This window comes from Lissotriton helveticus, chromosome 12 (genome assembly GCF_964261635.1).
Source record: "Lissotriton helveticus chromosome 12, aLisHel1.1, whole genome shotgun sequence".
Lineage (NCBI taxonomy): Eukaryota > Metazoa > Chordata > Amphibia > Caudata > Salamandridae > Lissotriton > Lissotriton helveticus.
This window is the reverse complement of record NC_136073.1, coordinates 593,499,381-593,525,822: the sequence shown is the minus strand read 5'-3', so window position 1 is coordinate 593,525,822 and position 26,442 is coordinate 593,499,381. Positions and strand designations below refer to the sequence as shown.

Here is a 26,442-nt window from a genome sequence, read left to right as displayed (position 1 = left end):
TGAACCAGTCTGAGCTTTTGGTACGGTTCACCTTCTAAAAAAAGAAGAGATCACCTACCACCTACCCTTGGATAGTCTCTTAAGCAAATGGAGATATCCTGGATGTACCGCTGCGGGTGTGGGGGGAGTGGTGGGGCTGCTTGGAGTTGGGTTGTGCTGGCAACACCCATGGTATGTGTCTCCTGCATAGGATTTCATCACCTAAGTGCATGAAAATTAGGAAACGTGCATGTGAGGTGCACAGTGAGGGACTTTATTTTAGGACAGATTCCCATCAGTTGTTCCAGTACAGTGGAGCTGCTATTCCTCCATCTCTCTTCGTTTAAATTTAAAACGGATTTTCTATATTTGCTGCTGCCCTCTGCCTCTATCATTTTTGTCTGATTCTGTACAACAGATACATTTTTACTTGAATATTCTCACTGACTAGGTACGTAATTAGGTATTTAGGAAACCCCTGTTCATAACGTATTTAACTTTGCCTTGGGCCTCTGCCAGACCATGGTGCTAAGTGCTATGCAGACCATGGTGCTGTTCAGCAGTGGCAACATAGGATTTCCAAACCTTTAATTACTTATTAAACAGGATTTAAAGTCAGAAATATCATCGGGAAGCATTCCACCACCATGGCCATCCATTTCTCCTGTACCCATCTATTTATATATCCTAATCCGGAAGTGGAAAATCGCAGAATATTTTTTTCACAGTTTTTTTCCCTTTGACACACCCATAAGGGAGACGTTTTCATCTGCTTTCTAGCCTTTTACTCTCTGGAATAATGTGTTGATGGAGAGAGCACCTTGGGGCAGTCTGATTGCGAATGACATTATATTGTCTCTGGATAAAATTTGTCAATCACTATCCAACCTTTTTGGTACCTTTTATCGTAGGAACTCTACCAATACTCGTGGTGACAGTTAAAGATGACGCTTTTGGAAATATGTCCTTTTTGGGTTGGAGTGTGGAAGGAAGGTGGTTTCCCATTTTTCTGTTGCCACATTACCACAACATTGGCTTGTGATCTTGTGTCCGTCACACTCTGAAGTTGCGTAAGATTGTGGCTTTTCAAAGGGGATATTACTGTTTTTGCTACTTTGCTTGCTATAATTCCGTAAAGTGCTCTGATACCTGCAAGAGTCATGTTTGCGCTATAAAAAAACACTATTAAAATAAATAAATAAATAAATACAGTCCTGCAGTGTGTTTCTTCCTGTATTAAATGTGGGGGTGAATTGTGGTCGAAGACCGAGGTGAATGTCATTTCCTTTTCTGCAGTAAATGTGTTTAGAAAACGTTGGATGAGCAGCAGGAAATGTCTGTACCGCATGTGATGCCATACCGAAAAAATGCAAACAAGTGTACTGTCTTTCTATGTCAGAGCACTACAGATACATACTTTGATACTGCTCAAATCATCAGAGTTGTGCCTAGTGATACCATGCTGCCGTAATATACAACTCTGCCGCCAATAAATTCAAGATTCAGAGGGATAGTCATTGCAGACCATGTTACCCCTTTATAATTCCCTTCTATCAGTTACTACACTTAAGAATTCCAACAGTGATCCATTCTGGTTCCGTGGTAGAGGAGGGTCCCTAAAAGTTCCTTCAACTCTGCACAGTCTGTGAAAGCAGTAAGTGTCCTAGGGTAGCATAGGAAAGCTCAGGAGTTTTCAGGCAGGGTACGGTTCCAAGACTTGTTGACCTCCAAAAGGGTCCTCTGGTGGAGCGCTAAGTTTTAGCATCCTATGTTTGCTATTTAATTGGTACATCAAATCATTGCTTATCAATGTGCCAAAGAGTTATTGTAATAAGGTCACTTGTGCTCCTAATAAGGGAACTCGTGCTCCACCTTTTTACTGTATTGGCAATACTACAATTGGAAATTTTCATCTGGGACTCATTAATTGGATTCATATACCCCAGTCAGTAGCAGATTCCACTCGTTGTTCCCCCCTTGTGCTCCCATTTTCACTGTTAACATTCTCGCTCTTATTTATTGTTTTTAATTTATCTGTGGATGTCCCATGTTTAAAACATTAATAAATCCACTTTGTTGGGGCCCGGGGTGAACCCATCTCTCTCCATAAGCAACTCTTACCCAATGCATCATCTTAATCTTTCGAAATTCAACTAAGAAGTTGGTAACAGTGAATTACGTTGAATGTTCATCTTTCTAGCAGTGAATGGGGCTATATGTACTAAGCCCCTTTTATGGTGGCAAAAGTGAAGAGTTTGCGGCTGGAAAATAGCCTTTTCATGTATTAATCATCTTTCAAATGGTCTATTGATGAGTACCTTCACTAAAATCTTCACCCAAATACTCAGTAAAGAGTTAGGCCTATATGAAGTGCTTTCCTCAGGCGCATTACCCACACACCTCCTTATGAATCTGTGTTATTGTGGCAATACATAAGTCCCAACAGCATACACCTGACCGATCCAGCCTCCTCATATATATGCAGGGTATGATCCACAACTTTGCTAGAGAATCACTAATAGAATTCTGTGGAGAACCTATTTTTTCCTGGAACCTTAACTCCCTTAAGTTGGCTGATTTCCTGTTGTATTTCTTCTACTGACACATCCACATCTAGCATTTCCCTGTCTTAAACGTTATTTTTTGGGGGACGGTTGGGTCTACTACAAATTCTTATGCATCTTCCGTTCAGATTACGTAAACATTAGGTGCAGGAGGACAGAAGAACTAATGGGCCCAGGAGAGTGAAGAGGTCTTTTCGAGTCTGAAAGGTAAGGGAATACGTACTCCCTAATAAATATACAACAGCAAGTAGAGTATCCCCCTCGTCTTCCTAAGGGTGGCTGTAATGGTAGGAAAGGAAAATAAGCTACACCTCCGCTCCGCTCCACTACACTCAGTGGTGGGAAAAAGGAAAACCCTTTTTTGTTATACAACCCTCAACCACTCTAGTAGAGTCATTCTTCATCATCAGGTTCACCCTGACTCCTAATGTGTCCAGTTGCTTCAAGCTGCACATAGCAACCTGACATATTAATAAAGCAAGTTATTATGCAAATCCCTGCGAGACGGATTAAGCAGTGCAACCCATTGCTTAATAGGTCACATTGCAAAATTAGAGACGGGTCGCAAAACATGGTACACAGTTTGAGACCAGTCTTAGTACATCTGGTGCTGGGTATTTGACGGAGAGAACCCAAAGGCAAAACCAGAGTATGAAATTGGAGTTTTGGTGCGGTTATTAATTATTGAAGTTTAATAAATGATTATAATTGCCTTTCATTGGGGGCGTGGCCAGCAACATGGCCGACTAGACGTGCCTTGCCGGAGCTCCGGCCGAGCAGCACGATAATCCGACAATTCAGATCACCCATGGGCCCTAACACATGCCACAACGGAGGACCGACGTCCTGATACCCGGCGGAATCCCCCCAGCGATAGTGCGGAGCTGTCTCTACCGAATGCCAGACATTTCGACCCCAGAAGCTCCCCGGCGGCCATGCTGACGACCGCGGCGCGCGGTGCAACGCGGCGCCCCTAGTGCCTCACCTTCCAATCCTGCCCCACAGTGCCCGGCTACTGGGGGCGCCGGGACCCCCCGCCCCCCCCTGGCGACCAGGCGGGACCGGGATTCTGCCGCTGGAGAGAGGAGGGTAATCCGAGGCGGGCGAAGCCGACCGGCCGCCTACACCAAGATGGCGGCCGACGGAATGTGAAGCGGACGAGGCAGGCGAGAAGTCCCCACCGCGACCAACCCCAAGTGGCGGACGAACAGGGAGACGCAGACAGACCGCGACGGAGGTGAGCCCGGGGCACAGGAGCCGGGAGCCGACCACGCAGGAGCCGGGAGTCTGCCTCTGACTTGCACTCGGTGCCCGCCTTTACCAACATGGCGGCCGGGCTGCTTTGTCACCCAGCCTGACGACCACTGTCGAGGGTGTGTGCATGAGGGGCGAGTGCCACTTGGAGAGAGGAGACCTAGATCCCCCCGGTGAGGAGGCAGTCTGCTGGGGCCCGGGGTGAGGTCCTGCCTACGCGACCCCATCCTACACACGACGACCACCAGACCACGGTGAGCAGCCAGGGGACCCTCAGGACTGAGGCGAGAGAGGTGCCAGGGGACCCGCGGGAGAGTCTCTGCAAACGGGGCCGCCCGGAGCGACTTTACTGCCACCCGCTGCCCGGGGCTGGGCACATCTGCGCCGCAGGACCCGGAGAGGCGCGATATCAACATGGGGAAAGGTGACCGGACTTCCGGGGCCTCGAAGCGGGGCCCCATGGACGACTTCACCGCAACGCGGTCCGGGGCGGCACAGCAATCTCAGCAGAACGGCGCACGCAACGACACGGCCATGCTGCTGGAGGCCATTCAAGCGTCCAGAACCGATATTCAGGCATCTCGGACGGCCCTGGAAACGAAGATTGGAGAGGTGAGATCCGAGGTGACGCTACTACGGCAGGACTTCCGCAACTTGTCCGAGAGGGTTACGGTGACCGAATCTCGCTTGACCGACAATGAGGAGGCGATTACAACACTTAAGAAGGATATGGCGGAACTGCAGGCCTCTCATCGCCAACTGCTGTGGAAGGTGGATGATGCCGAAAATAGATCCAGGCGCAATAACCTTCGCTTTGTGGGCTTTAGAGAAGGGATTGAGGATGGGAACATGTCCGCCTTTCTCCTGAACTGGCTGAAAACTACCTTCCCGGCGGCACGATTCTCCCAGTGCTTCATCATCGAGAGGGCGCATAGGGCGCTCCTCGCCAAACCTCCGGAGGGAGCGCGGCCGAGACCTGTCATAGCGCGCTTCTTGAACTACGCGGACAGAGACCTGATCCTGCGCGAAGCCAGGAAATTGGGGGAAATCCGTCTGGAGAATACCTCCATCATGATTTTTCCAGATTACAGTCAGGAGGTCTCGAAGCAGCGGCGCTTGTTCGACTCGGTCAAGGCGAAGCTGAGGTCGTTGAACATTTCTTACATGCTCCTCTTCCCTGCCAAACTCAGGGTAATCTATAAAGACAAATCCATCTTCTTTGCCCACCCGGAAGATGTGTGGCAATGGCTCGAAGAGAGGCCCATTCTGAACAGCAGAGAGGCGGCAGGCCGAGCTGCTCTGGACAAGACGATCCGTGAGGGGCCGCTCTGGGAGGTGCCGAAACCACAGCGAAGGGGTGCGCGGAGGGTGCAGAAGAAAGCCCCGGCGACGCCATACCGCACGCGAGACAAGGAGGGTGAAAGAGGAAACAGGTCGGCGTCCCCAAGCAATGACTTGGTGGCGGGCTCGAGATTCAGCTGCCTGAGGAATAGAACCCGATCCGAAGGCGATGAGGTGGAGGACTCGGAAGCCCACATGTCTGGAGGAGAAGGAGACATACCAATGGACAACTCGGACCATCCGCTGATCACGGTAATCCAGCAAATGGAACAAGAGTCTTCAAGCCAAGGGATGAATACGGACACTCAGGACTCACATTCGTGAACCTGGCTGAAGGGGGATCGGAGATGATGACGTCTCGGCGAAACGGAGCAAGCAAGTTGACACGCACCCCCCTACTGTTCTTTAAGTTCTCAGTGTTAGTTCTTGTTTAGTGTGGGGAGGGATGTGCGGGAGGGCGACAGACCTTCTCCCTTGGATAGTTCAGGCCCGGGTTGGGATGCAACTGGAAGGGGAGGGAGGTGGGGAGGGGGGAGCTGAGGGGAATTGGTTCCTGTATTACCCCCGGTTGGGGTCCACAAAGGTTATGGGGGGGAGGGGAGAACCCGTTCAGGAACAGCAGAGACACGCCAGCCCACAGTTGATGACATCCCTAAGTCACGGTCCCACCCAGGGAAGGTTCAGAGCAACACAATGGCAAGTACACTAGACGCTACACCCACGGGTGACACAGGGTTCACGGTGCTAAGCTGGAATGTGAACGGCCTGGGGTCGAAAATTAAAAGAGGTTTAGTTAGTGCGTACCTCAGACGACTGACACCAGACGTCATCCTCCTCCAGGAAACGCACCTTAGAGGGAACCAGTGCGCATTTATTGCGCGGGGAAGATATACTGTCCTGGCACATGCAGGATACACGGCAGACTCCAGGGGGGTGGCGATCCTTATAAAAAAATCGGCGCCATTCACGATTACACGCACTTGGTTAGACCCTCAGGGCACATATGCGGGAGTCCAGGGGTTGTGGAAAAGACGTAGGTTCACGATAATATCAGTGTACGCCCCACCCAAGCTGCAGGCTCCCACACTGAAGGCGGTTGCTAATATCCTACTGGACACGGCTGACACAACTCAAGTAGTGGGGGGGGACTTTAATGATGTCATGTGCACCACACAAGATAGATCGGGGACTTCACACCCAATGGGATCCACAACTGCCCTAGCCCGGCAGATGAATACCCTCGGCCTCACCGACGTATGGCGTTGGCTCCATCCAACACAGGTAGCCTATTCCTTTTACTCCGGGGCACACAAGGTCTTCTCCAGGTTGGATTATGTTTTTATGTCTAGGCAGGATATCACGGTTGGAGACCTAGCAGAATACAAGGCGCGGGGGATCTCCGACCACTCCCCCCTATTAGTGCAGGTGGGACGAGACAGAGGGGTGAGGCAGTCACAATGGCGATTAGCGGCATGGGACATCCAAACCCCGGAAATACTTAAGGGCGTGCGTGCGGACATACGGGTGTACATGGCCGAAAATGAGGGTTCGGTGGGCTCTGGTGTTACCCTCTGGGAGGCAATGAAACCAGTCCTGAGAGACCGCATTCAAACTAGGCTGGGAGAGGCTAGGAGGTCGCGCCAGGGTCAGGTAGAGAGTGAAGAGGTCTCCATTTTAAATTTAGAAACGGAGTATCACCAACAGAAGGGTGAGGCCCGCCTCAGGAAATTGATTGACGCACAGAGACGTTACAGGGAATTAGTCACGGATGAGGCGCGCACTCAGGCACTGGCGACGTTGCATCGACTATATGATGTCGGTGACAAGTCGGGCAAACTTTTAGCCTGGCTGAGTAGGAGGGAAACTGCAGCGAGATGGGTGGATAAGATCTCGTTAACCGGGAACAGGCAGGTAAACACGGATAGAGACATAGCCGAGGCCTTCGCGACCTATTACGAGGACTTCTACAGGGCTAGTGACCTGGGCGACTGTGAGGACGCCCAACGCTACTTAAGTGATATGGAGTTGCCGACGTTATCCGCGGAGGCTACTGCAGCCCTGGAGGCGGATCTGACGCTGGACGAAATCTCTGAAGCTGTGACGGCGTTGAAACCGGGGAAGACTCCCGGGCCCAATGGCTTCCCGGCAGAATTTTTTAAACGTACGGCGGATCTGTTGCAGCGACACGTGAAGAACCTCTTCACGGACGCATACCATGCAGGGAGTTTTCCTCCGGACCTGGTCTTGGCCACTATTATCCCAATCTACAAAGAGGGCAAACCCAAAAACGACTGCTCCTCCTACCGCCCAATCTCCCTCCTAAATACGGAGACGAAAGTACTGGCCACTATCCTGGCTCGACGGTTACGACAGGTGATAACGGAGTTGGTGCATATGGACCAGTCCGGTTTCCTTCCGGATAGGGCGACCAAATTGAATCTCCGTCGCACTCACAACTGGCTACAGGAGGTCCGTGAGAGAAGTGAACCCCACTGGTTCCTCTCATTGGATGCGGAGAAGGCATTTGATGCAGTCCACTGGCCCTTTCTGATGGAGACCCTCCGACGTTTTGGGATTGGTCCCAAATACATGCAGTGGGTCCGGCTCCTGTACTCCAACCCGAAGGCGAGAGTGCGGATCAATGGAAGGTTGTCCCGTGAGTTCCCCATTGGTAGGGGTACGCGCCAGGGCTGTCCATTATCCCCCCCTCCTGTTTACCCTTACGATTGAGATTTTAGCGACACGGATTAGACAGAATCAGGATATCAGAGGTTTTAGATGGGATACTATTGACGACACACAGGAAAAAATATCTCTGTATGCCGACGACGTACTATTGTTCGTGACCGACCCAGGCAGGACAATTCCAGCACTGTTCGGGGAGCTAGGCGAATTCGGGGCGAGGGCGGGACACACGATCAATTGGCACAAATCGGTCCTTTATGACCCACACGGCAAGGAGCGTCATGAGTGCCTTCCGGGACAGCTTATTCATACGATAGACGGCTTCCAATACCTGGGCGTATATATAACGCTAGATAAGGCACGCTCCTACACTGCAAACGTGGCTAGGATAATGGTAGAAACAAGGTCAGAAATGGACAGATGGAGGCAACTCCCGCTCACCCTATTGGGTCGTGCCGCACTATATAAAATGGTCCTACTACCCAAGTTTCTCTATGCACTCCAGAATGAGTATTATCCCCTACCATTGGCGACTCTGACTAAAATACATGCGGACCTGCGCGCCTTCCTGTGGCTGGGAAAACAACCTCGTGTGGCCCTCACCACGTTGCAGCGCCACCAATATAGCGGGGGTATCTCGCTTCCCAACCTGGAGGCGTACTATTGGGCGGAACACCTCGCCCCGATCAACGAGTGGCTCCATGCGGCGGCCGATCACCCCACCTATGCGCTGGAAAGGTCTCAATGGTCACGCAAATCTATATTGCATTACCTCTATGGGGAAGCGGTAGGCCAGCACTTCCTTCCCGCCACTAAGATAACGTTGACAGCGTGGCGTAGGGCAACGAAAAGAATGGGTTGGGACAAGAGGGTCACTCGTCAGACACCACTGTGGTGCTGCAAGTGGCTAGGAGAACTGAATAAACTGAAAGGTTTTAGGAGGTGGGATGACATAGGCATCTCCACGGTAGGGGACGTGATTGCAAAAGGGGAATTAAAGACCTTTCCGGCACTCAGAGCAGAATTTGGCCTACACAACACTCAGTACTACAAATATTTACAACTGAAACATGCATGGAGCGCACAAAACATTGCACTGGCAGATCTCCCAGAGTACGCACCACTGGAGGGTAGACTGCTGCAGGAGCAGATACAGGGTGGGGCGATATCCCTAACGTATAAGACTCTAACCAACAATATGCTGGGTGACCTGCAAGCCCTACGAGATAGATGGGAGGCGGATGTGGGGGACATGGAGGATCTAGACTGGGAACTCGCCCTCATGCACCCCCGTGAGGTAGCTATTAAGTCCAGACTCCGCCTCATACAATTTAAAATACTGCACAGATCTTACTTTGATAGGGTACGACTCTTTAAAATGGGTAGGATACCAGACACAACATGCCTTAGATGCCATCGACACACAGGTGATTTCTTCCATACACTATGGGGATGTGAAATAATTCAAGAATACTGGGAGGAGGTGTTCCGGGAACTGGAGGATGTATTGGAGGTGGCCTTACCACGTGACCCTAGACTGGCATTGTTGGGTACGATCACAGATGTGGACCTGCCCCGCCCCTTGACTATCTTTCTGGTACTGGCCTTAGTAGTAGCAAAAAGAGACATCGCAAGATGCTGGGGAGCGCCCGAAAAACCGAACATGGAAGAATGGCGGAGGGGATTGGATCTGTACATGGCGGCGGAGAGAGTTACTTATCGTGCACGGGGCTGCCCCAAAAAATTCAGGAGAATATGGGCTAAATGGAGACAATTCCATGGACTAGATTGAGACCCTGTGGACTAGTAAAATGTGGGAGGGGAACACCTGGACGAGATGGTGTGCACAGTGGGGACTCATGAGTGTTATGTGACTACATTAATACCTGTTCTTGTGTGCGAGATTGTCGGATGAGACACGTCTAGAGAGGGTGGGGACCAAGGGGTGGGGGGGTGTGGAGGGTTGGCGGGCGGCTGTTCCGGGGATTCTGTGGGTTTTGGTTTATTTGTTCTTACTCTTGCTAGTTTGAAAGCGAATCTATTACTGCAGGGTATGATATGATGTAATTACTGAGAAAAGTTGCGTTCCTGGCGGATAGGGCGGAATGTTGACACTCTACCGTCTGTCTGCCTTTTTCCTTAGCGGTGATACTACTGACGCAACAATAAAAAGAATTTAAAAAAAAAAAAATAATTGCCTTTCATTAAAAAAGCTCATCATGACTGTGTTTGGTAAAGCATATTTTTACAGATTTGTTTAGAAAAAACACAAAATGTAAGTAAAATATTAATTTAATTTATTTTTCCGGTTTCTTAGGCAAACATTTCCTATTTCTGCACATTCAAGAGGTCTTTAATGTACTGGACTCAGGGAACTGCATCAATGATGGAGGCTCAAATCTGCCAAAGCTGCTTTCCTGATCAGGGTTAAGATTGTTAAAGCGTGCCTGCTTGACAAAAGACATTGGCATCACTTCTGCAAGCAACTTGACATGTATGTAAAAAAACAGGGTTTTGGGGGGTGGTAAGTGGATTTGTTATTGAGCATTCATTTCCACCCCATCACAGGTGTCCCTCAGTGCAAAGTAGAGATTGTAACTTTTTTTTAATATAACTCACTGATGAAATGAGTGGCATCTGTATATTTGATGTATGTTTCAACTGCTATTGCTTGCCTTATTTATATAGTAAATATGGTTTAGAGGAATTTAGGAAGAACACCCTATTTACATCCTCCCGTTCTTGCATGTCAAACTGTAGCAGGTTAACTGATTCATTGCCTTGGGGTAACTTTGACTTACCCCTTCTACATGGACAGGGAATATGGGAGACAGACTGAAAAATATAACCACTCATATGGAGTGCTTGAACACAAAAAAAGTAGATCGAAAAACAGAAGCAATAGATGGATACAAGTACTTGGTCCATGCTCCAGGGGATGGCCAAACACAAACGGGAGCAAAGGAAATGAGAGCAACACTCAAGCTAACAATTGGCAAGATATGGTTTGGCTGTAAGCCCACTGTATGTAAACAAGTCTCACAGAGACAGTGCATGTGCTGCCTAGGCAAAACCTAAAAAAAAAAGAGGGGCTGGGACTTAGTAGAACATGTGGATCTACTGTAAGTGATGCTTTCTTGAGAATACATAAAAAAAAATAGGAGCATCCCAAGGAAGACCTTCACTTGGTGCAGTTACAGAGCACTGCTTTTCAGTGCTGAAAGTGATCTGGAGAGGTGACCCAACTCTGAGGGATACAGAGAGGGTCAGACTTGGAAGAAGGAGAGCAGGGATAGTGGGGCAAGTTTGTGTGGTACCAAGTAAGGTGCAAGGGGAGGACGGAAAGTAAGGTGGGAGAAAAGAAAATGACATTTTCATTGATTCAACAAGTAGAACAATGAGCTAACCACATATTAGTTAAAATTAATCTCTCCATGTGTATGGACTTAATATTCAACCAAGCAACAGGCAATAATAACATGGTTCTATAAATGTAGGCCTTTATCCTCCTACAAGTGACCCATATTAACAAGCATTTGCAATGCCATAGGTCTCGCATTATTAAAGTTTGAGCTATTCGCATTGCTAAATAATACAACACCAATAGCTCAAATGTTAATAATGCGTAATGCGAGACCTATTGCATTCAGGACAGAAGGTCAAAATTCAGGACAAAACTTTGTGAAAAAGGTGACGTTTTACAGACACATCAGAGGAAGTTGCGCAGTAGTATACAGGAAGTAAATAGACAACCACTATCAGCTGACTATCAATAGCAGAAGGGGGCTTTGGAAGATTTGGGGAGCCGCCAGTGTCCTTGGTTTGCGTTCGAGGCCCAGTTTTCGTGCCTTCAGCCTTTCGTCCATCTGAGGCCAGGGGGATCAGGGGCAGTGCTGTGTCGGCCGCGGTGCATGCGGGAGCTCGGGGTGGGCACAATAGGGTGCGTTGGGGGTTGTCTATGCTGGCCGGGCATGGCCATGTGTGAGTGCTGGGAGATGGCGGTTTGGGTGCCATTTAGAGATGATTGAGATGGTTGCTGGGCGCTGCCCATTAGCGGGTGGCTATCTGTGAGGGCTTGGGGTTGCCGCTTTGGACGCGTTCGTGGCAGACCAGCGGTATGGCATTGCTCCGCGGATGGCTCGCACTGATCCCTGCAGGGCTCTCGGGGGGGGGGGGGGGGTCCGGAGGCAGTTGGCCGATGAAGGTGTGGCGGATGTGCCTTCGCTTGCGAGGATGGTGTGGGGTTGGCATGGTTCTGGGTCTGGTGGAATGGGGTTTGGAGGATTTGGGAGTTGATGACCTGCTGGTCTCCAGGGGCGGACGAGGTGACGGGGAATGGGTGGAATGCAGTCTAGGAGATGGTTTTGGTTTGCTGGGTGTGACCGGTTTGGTGGGGTTTTGAGTGAGGTATTAGCCGTGGTGATTGCTGCTGTCCGGGCGGTGAAGACCGGGAAGGCATGGGGTCAGAGGCTGCACCCATTTTGGTGGCTGGGGGGGGGGGGGCTCTGGGAGAGTCGTGGAACTGCTGCAGGTTGAAAGGGATGGAGGGGCGCTGGCCTAGTGGTTTGTGGATTTGGGAGTGTGCAGTGCAGTGTTGGACGGTGGGGGTGTTTGCAGCGGGGGTGTTTGCCTCTGTGGAGGATGGCTGGGATTTGGTAGTACACTGGCTCTGGGAAGGTGCAGCGCGAAGGTAGTAAGGTTGGAGCGAGCAAAGCATGCCAAGGGGAGTGGTAGTGGGGGGGCACTAACCTAGGCAGCCAGGGAAGACACAGCGTGGGGGTTTAGTCACCGGGGAAAGGGATGCACCTGAGTAAAGGAATTTATCAGATAAGGAGAACAGGGAGGGCCGGCTATGGCCTATGGGGCGATCTGGTGAATTGAGTCGGTACGGGGTGGGCGGGGGCTGCTCCACCAGGCATGGCAGGGAGCGCCGAATGCATGGTTTTGGTGGTGGGGGATGCGGGGGCGCAACAGGATGAGTTGGCACAGTTGGGCAGGTGTGGCGGCAGGTCCGCAGTGGGGTGCTGCTGGGGCGAGTGCCACCTTTCAGACTGTGCACCGGAGAGCATGAAGTGAAGGATTGACAGCAGGGCGCTGTGCGCCATCTCCACCCCCCCCCCGAGCCCCCACCACCACCGTGTTTGCTGAGGTTAAATAAGGAGACAACTGTCAGTAACACATGGATACAAATGTTGTCAATACAATTTGGTAGTTCCGAAGTTCAATTGAGGAATGGTGATTGACCGACTTCTGCCTCTCAACAGTGTTAATGATCCCACTCCTCCTATCAGCAGCGAGAGCGTGATCAGCAAAGGTAAAAAGTCTGAAGCATTCTTTTTCCAGGAAGCAGGTATTGGCGTAATTTCTTACAATGGCAGGAGTAATTTGCTCTCGGGGGTAGGCTCACCAGTCGGCAATATCACGGAGCGCACTCACAGGTAGAGAGAGGGTGATGCAAGTTTTGTGCACCGTAGGCAGCCTCCTTCCTCCCTCACAGACTGCCGGTGTTTGTGTCTCTCCTCTTTCCAGGAGAGTCTATAAGCTCTCCTGCCTTCACAAAGACAAGACCACCACCAACTTGCGATACCACATATCATCGTCTTTCCCTAAGAGCCCAATATAAAGCCTTAATTTCCTAAAGTGTGAGGGACAGTACAGCAGCGAAAACTGGATTAAAAGGATAACGCCACCTGCGGGAATGAGATAATACAGGGCGTGGCTTAAATTACGTGCAAAAAATCAGCGCGTAGCATAGTGTGCCGCCCCACTTGTATTTTGCTGTTTCGGTCATGGCATCCAGATACGTGATACAAAAAGTAGCAGCATACTGATAATAAGTCGGATCAGTGGTGGCTGGTTGCATTTGAAAGTGACGAGGCACAAAAACCGTTGATGTGTGTTACATCAGGAGCGAGCTAGGCTAGTGGGCACGACCGTCACAATGGGAGTTCAAGGGGCTCTCCCCCGAGAAAACTCAGAAAAAAACAAGTGGGAAAATCACACACCCCAAAGCAAATTTGATGACCACAAAGCAATAGTGGTGGCATAGACCCGTAATATATAAACACATGAAAAACACTCCACATTTTGCAGAATAAAAAGTGCCCAGTTACTATAGTGTGCAAATTCTACAGTGCAACAAGCTAGGACTTAACTATCTTACCTGTACAGTACACGTACGTTGTCTTGTCGGTCCGCTCTCTGCAAAGCACCTGCCTGACACCCTCCTCCTACAGTCTTGGCATGACGACATCCAATGACAACGACATAGCTGCTCCATTCCGCAACTTCCCAATGGACAACAGTGCTTTGTACCTCGCACATTTCTTAATTCACTCATTCCCAATGCCGGCTCCACAAACCCCAAAGACAGATGCCACAATCCAAACCTCCCAACTTACCCTCATCCCATCCCTGGGACCTGCAAGGGTTGGGCTGTGTGATTGGGTCAGAGTTGAGTCAGAAGTGATGGAAGAAGGGGGAGGGAAGAACAGCGAGGAACTCTAGCCCCAGACGGACACTGAGGCCATACCCCATCTGATCTGTTATCAAGCTGAAGAAACACTACAACGCATGGAACACAATACAATTGAAATGAGACACCAGGGCTGAAACCAAAAGAAATAATGGGTACCTGGCATTGGAACCTCAGTCCTGCTGCTCGTGTAGTGACCCCCGTAGAGAGCCCAGAGCATCCATCTTCATGTAAGTCCTCACACGCAGAATTAGAATAATAAGCTATGAGTGTTCACCAATCCAGCCTCCCACAAGCGGCTGGATTCATTAGCCTCATGGGCAGGCCTTGAGTCGGTTGGTTTTATCTGACAGAAGACCCCCGAAAAACCTAGCGGCTGCTATGTAGTTTTACCAGTGTGAAAGATGTGCGCATTCGCCGGGTATAGTAAAGAATATTTAGCATCAGCTTTTTGGAGTGAGCACGTCACTGGCAGGCAATCTCGCCGCACAGCCTAAACAGACATTGTGAAGTCTGGACAGGTCCACTGGACCCAGCAGCCCTGGCTACATCACTCCTTGAATACTAGTTGGTACTGATGTCAATAAACCCCGTCAAGAGCACAATTGCATCAAGATATGCTCATGGAATGTACATGGATTTCGAAGAATGCCATATGATAGAGACCAAATGATATTTCTCAACATTTAAATCTCATTTTATTACAGGAAACATGGGGCCTAAACCCAACACCAATAATAGGCTATGTGGAATATCACAGCCCCGGTGAAAGGAATTCAAACTATGGGCATTCAACGCCTCTCTACAAATATATATCTACAAAATATAATTGGACATAAGAAACAATTGATTTAGGTTTTGATTGGCTACAGTCAATTAAAATAGAAACAAAAACTCAAATGACACCCATAAAGTCACTACTCCTCCTGAATGTGTACATCCATCGAAGTAAAATCAAAAGGCAGGAAGGGTGGCAACTTTGGTTTAACTAATTAAGTAATAATCACTGTGGGGTAGCTGTTCCTAAAGAGAAGAGGATAGATCAACCTATTATGGTTGAGAAAGTGTGCATCTCTCAGTAAGGTTGGATATGAAGAATGGGTGGGGAATTTCTCCTTTTGGAATGAGTCGCCATACCACATCAGTATCTATGGGTCTGAATCAGACTCGCTTCTAGTGCCTCATTTCTCCTCCTAACCTTTCTAGAGAGACAAGTGATTTGGCACTCCAGAACACAACACTCTTGACCCTCTCAAGGATCACAGTAGCAGGTCACCCCTTTCATTCTCTCACGCATACTTATCCACAATAAATAGAAAAGAGACACGAAGGAAGCTTACAATACTTAAACTGTTGTGCTGTAATATGCAATAATTGCGCCACAATTGGAAAACAAATACAGGTCAGTAATGTCATTAGCATGATTAGCAGACCATATATAATGAAAAGACCTGTCATATTAGCTGACAGATCTACCTAAACCCACCCTCATTACATAAGCTAGGTGATTATAGATTATAGACCGCTGGGCTTAATGGCAGACCCCATACCTTAGCATACATAGATAGTTGCTCTACATCTCAGCCAAAGCAACCCTCTCGTCTTAGGACTTTTGCTCTTTCTGCAAGTCTCTGCTCTATGTTTTTAGGAATTACACTTACCTGGGTTATATGAAAAAATATGTGTATTCAAAAACAGCCGCTGGGTTTCACTATTCTGTCTAGTTGCTAGTGTCTGACCACAGAGAATAAAGGGCAATGTTGTTTGGCCTTGCCTAGGCTGTTCTGACTAAATCCCAGGAAAACAACAAGGTACAAAAACGTACTGACTGTGAAAATACAAGGTGGCACAAAACCAAGCGTGATATTTGGTAACGTGTGCAGAGCAAAAGCAGGCTACAAGGTGCATAATAGGCTACCATACTGAGAACGACAATGGGCAACAGAGAGAACACACAACAGATCATCCGTGGCTTGCCCATGATTGCCGCCTGCCTCCCCAGCAATAGCAGAGGAACTATGCCCAGAGCAGCAATCTGTGAATATCAGCCCTCGAACAGAGTTTCCAGTCCAGACCGTTCAAGCAAAGATTCAAGAGAGAATCGCAACCCTTGAGCACAACCGCATTCCGATCTACCATTAACTCTAACCCCGCTCTGCGTCCGGCCCCACCTGCTGCAGGGCAGGAATCCCCCTTATCAGCAAGGAGAGCTGCTTCCACTTGCAAGAGCTCCAACCCAATTCCTCTTCCCTGATGGGTGAGCTACACAAGTCCCTGATTCACTTACAAGGCAAGAGTCACAGGCCCAGTCCAACACCATGAGCCTTCAGCACCAGAGGGGTGAACTGTCTAAAGCTAGACCCCTCACTTGCAAGCACTATCGCCTCTCTCCTGATGCCAGTTCAACAGCCACGGGGGGCGTGGCTACGAGGCGGATTGGAACTGACGCGTGAGCACAGAGCTCCGTGCCGACCCCTCTATAATCCTGTGAAGAGACGAGGTACAGAGCCCCCAAACTCCTGGGGTGAAAGTGCAGACTGCCGCGGGACTCGGCGGCCTGCAAGGAGGGCCCCGCAGTGGCGAGAAGCTAGTCTAATGCAAAGTGCAAGGGGAGCCAGGTCCCGGTCCCAAGATGGCTGCATGAACGACGGAAAACCGGAGCTGACGGTGAGCATGACTGCTGTGGCATATCGACGAGTGGGCATATTTGATGAGCAGAGGAGCTGCCCTGCCTTTTCTCATTCTAAACTGGATGGTTCTGACATTGATGTACAGCTACCTAAAGGGGGTCCGTGCGGCAAGAAGGAGCTGGCCCCCGAGGGAGGCTGGACGGATGTGAAGGGTGATTCCACTACTGGAGGAGCGAATACCCGGCACCATTGTCCTTGGAGGTCCAAGAAGGAGACCAAGACTGCCCAGGTTGAGGGCCTAGAGGGGTGAAGAGACCGTGGAGGGCTAGAGGGGTGAAGAGACCGTGGAGGGCTAGGTGCAGTGGCGGCCGAAGTCGCTGTGGAGTAACCCCGGTAGGAGCCGGCAGGAGCAATATCGCTGAAAGGCGGTGGGGCTGGCGGAACTGGCTGGAGGAACAGTCACGTAGCTGGCGATTACTAGAGGCTGGGCTGCGAGCTTGGTAGGAGAGTATGCTGCAGTGGTGAGGGGCTCAGCGAAGGACACAGAGGCCGGAGCCGGCTGGCCTGGAACACGCCCCTTGGACGGAAGAGAGCCCCTGCTATCCAGCTGGGGAGTGATCCTTTTGGAGGGTTAAGGCCACGGAGTGGTACGGCCTGGCCGGGCTTGGCAGACGGCCCGGGAGAGGGAGCAGGGAGGCTGCCTGAAACTACTAGAGAAGCCATTATTATCCCCCTGCTGAAGCCTGGAAGGGAAGCTACGGATATGAAGGTATATCGCTCGCTATGAATGCTGACAACTGATTACAAAATCTTGAGCAAGATATTAGTGTCCCGCCTGCTCCCAGATATGTCCCAATTAATACACCAAGATCAGTCAGGTTTCATACCTAAGCGTAACACATCTATTGATGTGAGACGGCTACTGCAAATTCTGGAGCACTGCCAGGGCCTGGGGCCGTCCGCCTTGATTCTCTCAGTGGACATCGAGAAGGCATTTGATAGCCTGGAATGGCCATTTCTCTTTCAGGTTATGCGCAAAATGGGACTGGGGGAGGAGTTTGTGAAGTGGACTCAAATATGATATAACTCGGCAACGGCCCGGGTGCGAACGGGTGGGACGGTGTCGACGCCTTGCACGGTGGGACAAGGGACACGACAGGCTGCTCGCTATCTCCGCTGCTGTTCGCGCTGGCGATTGAGCCCCTGGCGGTGCAAGCTAGGTCGGGGAGGCATTACACTGGGCTTGAGATGCGGGGAGAAATGCACTATATATCACTATATGCGGATGACCTGTTAATGTTTCTGGCAGCCCCTGACGAGGACTTAACGGGAGCGACGCTCTTGTTGAGGGCGTTTGGGGCGGCATCAGGGCTGTGCGTGAACTGGGAGAAGACTAGTTTGTTTCCGGCGCATCGAGCAATGGGAATCCCCGATGGATTGAAAGGAACATTTATCATGAACAGGCGGACCTGCTGGAGGGGTAATGTGAATAGAGCAGTGCAAGGGATCAGAGAGAGCAGGCAGGAATCAGAGAGAGCAGGCAGGAAGGGGAGCGCTTCTGAAGATGGTGGCGCTGCAAAGATTACTGAATTATGTCAGGACACTACCAATCTGGATACCAGGTCGGATGTTCAGGATGCTCAGAACTATGGTAGGGGGATTTCTGTGGCGGAGCGGCAGGAGGTGGGTGTCCCTGAACATGATGATGAGACCTAGAGCGGAAGGGGGTTGGGCAGTTCTGGACTTCGAACTGTACTACCTGGCGGTCCAGCTGCAATGGCTCACGCAGGCAGCTGCTCGGGAGTTTAGAGGGCCGGATGGCCCAGAAGGCCGATGGTTTCCACGACACGCTCTGTCCTTTATAATCCTGGGCCAGCGGGTGCGGGCCGACATATTGACCTCCGAGGAGAAAGCGCTGAGAGCGTGTTGGAATAGAAGCAGAAGCAGAAGCAGGAGTAGGGGAGGCGGCACCCGCCCATTTGCACCGGAGATACCACTTGGGATGTGTACGGCCTTCCTGCACTGAGGTGACTTGTCGGCACTAGCAGAATGGGAAGAACTGGGATTGCAGATGGTTGGTGACTTGCATGAAGAGGGAGCTCTTTTGCCTTATCAGACACTGCAGGACAGATACGGCTTGCCTAGGGGTGACTTCTTGCTGCATACCGCCCTGGTGTCTGCGATTCAGAAATACTGGGGGGAAGAGCTGCTAGAGCCGCAAACATCTGACATGCCAATATGTAGTAATGGCGGCAGGGACGGTGAAGGAAATAACGTGTCTATATAGGCGAATGACTGAAGAGGGGCTTCAACCGTTGACTCAGCTGCGAGGAAAATGGGAGGAGGACCTGGGCAAAGATATACCTGAACCGACATGGGATTCACTAGTGGAAAGGGCGTGGAAAGGAATGCGAAATGCCAGATTCCAACGTATTCACTTCTATGTCATACACAGGGCGTACTAAACCCCAGGGCAGATAAATAAATACTTTAATGTCGAGTCGGCATGCTGCCCTAAATGTCACTGGCATGCAGCGGACTTTCAGCACATGATGTAGAGCTGCCCGCAGCTGTGAACGTACTGGGAGGAGGTGGTTGAAGCCCTGTGCGGAGTGACAGATCGGCAGATAGAACCCGATATGGGAGCAAGTATCCTGTATTGGTTCCCTCACACGGCGAGAAATAAGGTTACGAGCAAATTCATTGATCTGGGGTTGCTGTTGGCCAAACGGGAACTGACGAGAAAATGGAAATCCAAGCAGGACCCTAGTATGGAGCGATGGAAGGTGGAATTTACAACCTGGGCGGCTAGCGAGAGTATGGTCAGGTTCCAACAGGCCAGAAGAGCGAATAATGAGAAGGCGATTGAAACTGCACAGGCTTGAGAATCCCTAGTGGCGCGGCTGACGGCGACAGAACCTGACTCGGACTCTGATTGTTTGGAGGCTTCTTCTGTGATTGTTGGAGGAGGCCGTGCATAGACAGGTTGTGGGTGGCAGCTGAGGAAAGGAAGCGAGGTCGAGCATAGCAGGAACTGGGTAGCAACCCAAACGCAATAGGATACTGGCACACCCTAACGTGATGGTGTAGGAGGAAGATCCTGGCTTAATATACATAGAGCACACCGGTGGGAGGGAATGAACGGGAGGTGGGAGGGAAAGGCAAATGACTGAGGGAGCACCTCGTTGGACTACCAGTATATTGTGAACTGCATTGGATACATACACTGGTATAGATACTGATGTAAGGAGAGGAGGTTGGGAAGAATATTGTGATAATAATTATGGTATGTATACAACTCAACTGAGGAAACTGACTCTATGCAATGTATCCAGTAACGGGCTTCAGTTCATAAAGTGCCTTGTATAGGGGGGGAGGGGGGAGGGAGTTATGTTTGTGTTGAAAAACCAATAAAAAATACTTTTTAAAAAAAAGGCAGTGCAACAGCTACGCCCCACAGTGCTTTGATGTCCATGGCCCAGCATGGCGGCGGGAGCCCCCAGTCATTTTCACTACCCACAAGCAGGCCTCCTCACTCCAATCCCCACGTCTGCTTCCACTGTGGACGTCCCCACTGGCTGAGTCCACACAATGCTCTTCTTTTCTTTCTCCTACTCAGGCAAGGCCACCCTGGGGGCACCACTAGGAGCTACCCTCCCATCTACGGCCTCCTCCGTAGTCCCGCTCTCTGCCACCTCCCCTGAACCAAAGCCCAAACTTACACTGCATCCTCAGCTAGCCAGAACCAGGCGAGGGCTGGCTCCGCAGTCATGGCCACCATCGTATGCATGACCCTCTGCCTCAGTCAGCATCTCCTGCCCTTGCTGCAGTTGTCGGGAGAGCCTCCCCATCACAGCCTCCAGGGAGCACAGTACAGCAAGTGCTCTGGTGCTATAGAAGCCCATCTTATTTTCCCCGATGAGCCAGGATGTTTAGGAATTTTGATTTGGACTGGCAGAGCTTGGCTCTAGTTTGTGTTGTGGGCCATCTTGACAGACCACGCCCCTATGGGCATTTCTTGGTAATGGTCGTTCATTTTGATAATGGACTCATTATAGTGAAACAGTTTAAACTGGGGCGTGTTGAGTTGTTAGGTATGGGTGACGAGGGGCTAATATGATAGTTATTAGATTTCTACCCATTGTTATTAATTTCTTCTTTCAATAGATCTGGGTTTTTTCTGTCCAGCCCTTCAGAACAAAATGGCCTTCCGCATCATTTGCTTTTTCTTAGGTGTGGGTTCTTCTCTGTCCAGCCCTTCAGAACAAAAATGGCCTTCCACATCATTTGCTTTTTCTTAGGTGTTTGCCTCAAAACTTTAAAAATGTATTTTCATTCTTAAATTAGGTATGATGCAAGACTTTGAGATTCAAATCTGGGACATAAGTGGCTTTTATGATTTGTTTGAATACGTGGTTTTCCAAACCCGTTCTGCATAGTACCTCCAGAGTGCATGGCCTGAAAACCTTAAATTCAGTCCATCTAATGTTTTAAGCATTTGCCTAAGACATGTCCAAAAACTCTGGGTTGGTCTGGAATAGAAAAGGCACTTGGAACTCAAACACACAAATTAGCAACAGGACAAGAAAGATGCACATTTACTTGAGGATAAAGTTAACTGTGCACGTTTCACACCGTTACTGCAGACTAGTAGACATTTTGTTTGAGGTGGAAGATTATGGAGAAGAGTGCAGACACAAACAGTTTGTAAGTTATAGAGGGTAGTTTTGTTTTACTTCTTACATGGTGCTGTTCTCTCTCTAGACACTGGGAAGTAAACTTCTTTGTGTAGAAGTATCATGCAAGTTAGAAAACCCATTCTCCAGGTGACTAGTCTTATTCACCAGGAAATTATGCACAACATAAGTGAATTGCCCTGAAAGAGTCCACAAAGAAAGGCTTTTAGCCCCTTTCCACTTTGCTGCCTCGAAATAGGACCCCATCTAATTTTGTATTTTTTTAATGTTTTTTTTAGGACTCTCCTTTTCTTTGTAGGATTAACATTGTTACAGTCTATCTGTGGTTGTAGAAGTGCGATCACTACACAGAAAATTTCAGAGTTCAAACCTTGTAGGGAATGTAGGGATCATATGTCCATCACAGACCCCCACGAAGATTGCCTTTGGTGTCTGTCATAGGATCATGACGTTGAGGAATGTTCGTCTTGTCTAAGAATGAATCTGAAGGCTCTTAAGGAAAGGGAGGCGAAGTTATTTATGGCCCGGTCGAAGAAGGAAAAGAGAGGCCGTTAGAGGATGAAGTCATAGTTGCTGACCCTGCACACTTCGAGGTTGTCCAAAAAACACAAGAAGCTGCGTCATGAGTCCACGTGTCGTTCTTCAAAGTCCTCGAGGCACGCTTCCCCAGTCCAGCGGCGTCATAGAAATGATGATATCTCGCCTTCCCCCTCTCCTCCTCTACAGGAGACTAGGGTACATTCTCCAGCGCAGAGGGCTTTGTCGGCGCCCAGGGAGGCGTCTCCTGTATCTCTGGCTGTACCTATTCCGGCTTCGGTGTCTCCGGCACCACAGTCTCGGACTGAACCAGACCAGGCGGCTTCGGATCCATACCCACCTTTCCTGGGTCCAGTTGCGGATCCGTTGCACTTTCTAAATGCCATGTTTGCCAAAGCGGCTAACCCATCCAGCGCGCCGACTGGCCCTGTGGGATCGCTCTCCTTTAATTTGCACATTCCTCAGCATTATGCCCAGGCACTGTTCGTGCCGATGACTCCGTCATGGCCTCTCTGGACACCGAGGTTCTTGACGCTGATCCCGCAGGTTTCTCCGGCGCAGTCAGACTCCGGGCTGGCACCTTCCCGACATAGTGCGGCACGGCTAGCAGGTACTGAGGGACCTCCTTCAATGCCAGCTCCAATGTCGCTGTGCCTGGTGCTGCAGACGCTGATTCCAAAGATGTGGTCAGGAGGGAGGCACAGAGGCTTCAGGACGAGGAGGAATTCCAGGAGCAGGCTGAGGAGGGAGAAATTCAAGAGTCTGTGGATGACTTTGAAGGTCTTCCGGAGACCAGTGGATTGGACACTTCTCCAGAGCGGGAGCTCTCTTTTCCCAAGACTCTACCTTCTAAAGATGTGACTCCATATCACAGTTATTAGGAAGGCTGCTGACCATTTGCATCTGCAGTTGCCCACTGCTGAGGTCAGGTCTAACATTCTGACTGAGGTTTTGCACTCTCCTTATTCAGTGGTAGAGCCTTTGCTCCCATTCAATGAAGCTATGGCAGAGCCGATTTTGGAGGTGTGGCAGAAGCCAATGTCTGCCCCAGCAGTATCCAGGGCAGTAGCTAGACATTACAAGGCTGCACCTGGAGATCCAGCTTTTTTAACCTTCCTATCTTCACCGGAAAGCTTGGTGGTTCAAACTTCATATTTCTTCCAAATAGTCTGCAGGTTCCTTCCCCTCCACCCGGAGTGGATAGGGATTCTCTAAAGCTGGAACAGTCTGCTAAGAAGGATTTTCACATCGGCTAGCATGGCATTGAAATCTACGCCACGTGCCTGTTAGGAAAGTATATCTATGCCTTGATGGACACAGCCTAGGAGGTAGCTCCTAAGTTGCCTGAGGATGTTCAAGGTCACTTTATGGAGGTTTTGACTAATACACACGCAGCAGCCTGTCAGGTGATCCACTCTGGTCTTGATACAGCAGACTCAGTCACCAGGATGATGGGCTTTTCGGTGGTGACCAGAAGACACGCCTTGTTAAGAGGGTCTGTATTGTCACTGGACGTTTAAGCCACTCTGCTGGATCTTCCCTTTGATGGCTCCAGGCTCTTTGGTGCAAAGGTAGATTCATCTCTGCAACGTTTTAAAGCTAGCAGGGCTACTGCTAGATCCTTAGGTCTACAGTCACAGCTTAGGGGTTTTGGTTACAAGAGATTTAGAGGATTTGTGAAGCCTGCTCCATTTCGAGGCAATCAGAACAGCAGAACCCCATGTATAAGTCAAACAGAGGGAAGGGAAGAGGTGGTTTTGAGGGGACGCTTGCCAACAAGCCTCCTCCCCCCCACTGCATCCACAGGGAAGCAGCTCCAGATCCCCCCCCCATCCTGGAGCATTCTGGACCCGTTTTCTACAAAATTGGAAATCTGTTACTTCAGATCGTTGGGTGTTAAATCTTGTAGAAAATGGGTACACCCTTCCTTTCCAGGAGTTTCCCCCCTCCTTACCCTCTACGCCAGGACTGGCGTTTGGAGGACCATCTGTTGGATCTGCAGCAAGAGGTTCTGTCCTTATTATGGAAAGGTGTGATAGAGGTGGTTCCGGAGCAGGAAAGGAGTCAGGGATGCTACTCCCAGTATTTCCTGATCCCAAAAAAGGACGGCCGGTTGAGGCCGATCCTGGACCTCAGGATCTTGAATTTTTACCTCAAACAGGAGAAGTTCAAGATGTTGACCCTAGTTCAGGTTCTTCTGGTGCTGCCGCAGGAAGACTGGATGGTGTTGATCGATTTACCAGATGTTTTTTCACATTCCCATCCTGAAGTCGCATCAGAAGTATCTCCGTTTTACTGTAGGGTCTCAGCACTAACGAGTTTGCGGTCCTCCCATTCAGCCTTACTTCTGCACCTCAGGTCTTAACAAAGATGATAGCGGTGGTGGCAGCTCCTCTCAGAAGGTCGGGCATTCCTGTATTCCCCTATCTGGATGACTGGCTGCTCAAAGCAAAGTCGCCAGAGATGGTGCAGCATCATCTGCAAATAACAGCTCGACTGTTGTTCAACTTGGGTTTTCAATAAATGTACCCAAATCTCAACTCGTGCCCTCTCAGCACAACCTGTTCCTAGGGACGGTACTAGATCCTACTGTGAGTCAGGCTCTGCCTCCTCCTCAGAGGATTTTAGACATCCAGAATATGATCCCAGTGTTTCTAGATAGAGCGGCTGTTCAGTACGTACGCCTGCTAGGTCTGTTCGCTTTCTGCATTCTGCTGGTCAACCATGCACGCTGCCATATGAGGGTGCTCCGGTGGTGACTCCGCAGGCAGTGGTTTCAACACAACAGAGATCTCGGGGAGGTGGTCAGAATCTCCAGAGACCCTGCAGCGGACCTGTTATGGTGGAGTGTTTCAGGCAACCTGTCTCAAGGAAGCCCTTTCAACCTCCTTCTCCTGTGGCCACAGTGATAACGGATGCCTCCCCTCTAGGGTGTAGTGCTCATCTAGGGGATCTGGAGATCAAGGGTCTTTGGTCTCCAGAGGAAAGATTGCTTCACAGCAATATTCTGGAATTGTGAGCGATACATTTGGCTCTAAAGGCTTTTCTTCCCTCCATTCACAGTCAGTTGGTTCTCGTCATGATGGACAACACTACCACAATGTGGTACATAAACAAACAGGGAGGAGTAGGGTAGTTTTGGCTCTGCAGAGAGGCTTTGCGGCTGTGGTCCTGGGCTCAGGACCATCAGATTTGTGTAATTGCAAATCATGTGGCCGGACTGCTGAATGTATGTGCAGACAGTTTCATTTGGCAATTCTTGGCCAATCACTAGTGGCGGCTTCATCCCGAGGTGGTCCATCACGTCTTCAGGATGTGGGGTTTTCCTCAGTTGGACCTGTTTGCCGCTCACGAGAACGCGCATTGCCTATCGTTCTGCAGTCTCCAATATCCACTGTGGGGAGTGTTGGGTGACGGGTTTCAGTTGGATTGGCCCTCGTTACTCCTCTCTGCATTTCCTCCCATACGCTTGATTCCTATGGTACTGGGGAATATTCACCAAGACCGGGCGAAGAAGGGTGTGGTATACAGACCTCCTTCACCTCTCAACACATCCTCCGCTCCATCTCCCTCTCAGGGCAGACCTCCTCTCGCAGTCGCAGGGGCAGGTTCTACACCCCCACCTCCATAGCCTGCACCTTCATGCCTGGAAATTGAACGCGGAAACCTGAGTTCTTTCTCTCTCCCACCGGATATGGTGGATGTTATCTCATCGGCCAGAAGACATTCCACCAAATCTGTCTATTCCTGTAGATGGACCAGGTTTGTTAAGTGCAGTGGAGAGAGTTCTATTGATCCCTTGACAGCTCATTTGTCCGATGTTCTTAGTTTTCCCTTTCCTTGGCGCAGCAGGGTTGTTCTGTGGCGACTGTGAAGGGCTACTTGTCTGCTTTATCAGCCTTCCTTTGTTTGGCAGACCAACCATTGTTGTTTAAGTCTCCCATTATCATGAGATTCATTAGGGGCCTCACTAATAGATTCCCTGCCACTCCTTTTATTATGCCTCAGTGGGATTTAAATTTGGTTCTTACTTTCATGATGGGGTCCCCTTTCAAGTCTCGTCATGGTTGTCAGTTGAGGCTTCTTACTTTCAAAACTATTTTTCTGATTGCGATTACCTCTGCTAGTAGGGTAAGAGAGCTTCTGGCTCCTAGTCCTAAACCTCCTTTTACATCCATTTATGCAGATAAGATGGTTCTCAGGACCAGGGCTGCTTTCCTGCCTAAGGTGGTTACTCCTTTTCATCTAGGGCAGTCAATCACCTTAACTACTTTATATCC

General features: G+C 49.9%; 1 protein-coding gene across 4 annotated transcripts in view; it reads left to right on the top strand.

The window, feature by feature from the left end:
• Positions 1-26,442, top strand: part of USP21 (ubiquitin specific peptidase 21) — a 480,681-nt gene that overhangs the window by 20,779 nt on the left and 433,460 nt on the right. For 3 of the 4 annotated variants that reach the window (XM_078669158.1, XM_078669157.1, XM_078669160.1), the window contains exon 2: positions 10,141-10,317. The gene's annotated coding sequence lies outside the window, so the exon portion shown is untranslated. Of the gene's footprint in view, positions 1-10,140; positions 10,318-26,442 lie in introns of those variants that run through there. The other variant, XM_078669159.1, reaches the window with a different exon arrangement.